The sequence below is a fragment of the Corvus brachyrhynchos genome, unplaced genomic scaffold (genome assembly GCF_000691975.1).
Source record: "Corvus brachyrhynchos isolate BGI_N302 unplaced genomic scaffold, ASM69197v1 scaffold65, whole genome shotgun sequence".
NCBI classification, from domain to species: Eukaryota; Metazoa; Chordata; class Aves; order Passeriformes; family Corvidae; genus Corvus; species Corvus brachyrhynchos.
Window position 1 is genome coordinate 1,123,130 of NW_008238365.1, and position 293 is coordinate 1,123,422.

Here is a 293-nt window from a genome sequence, read left to right on the forward strand (position 1 = left end):
GATGGGATGGGATGGGATGGGGTGGGATGGGATGAGGTGGGATGGGATGGGATGGGATGGGATGGGGTGGGATGGGATGGGATGACCTGAGCTCCTTGAAAACCCATTTAAACCTCTCCAGAGGGGTCTGGAGCACTCCCCGTGCCCGGGGGCAGCCCTGGCGGGGTGATCCCTGCATCCCCTCCCTGCTCTCCGCCTGTAAGCGCCGTCCCGTGCCGCAAAAGCTCCACACAAATCCAGCAGGACCCAAACTCCCGGGCGGAGCGAGCCCAGACTCCTCAGCACTCAGCGCT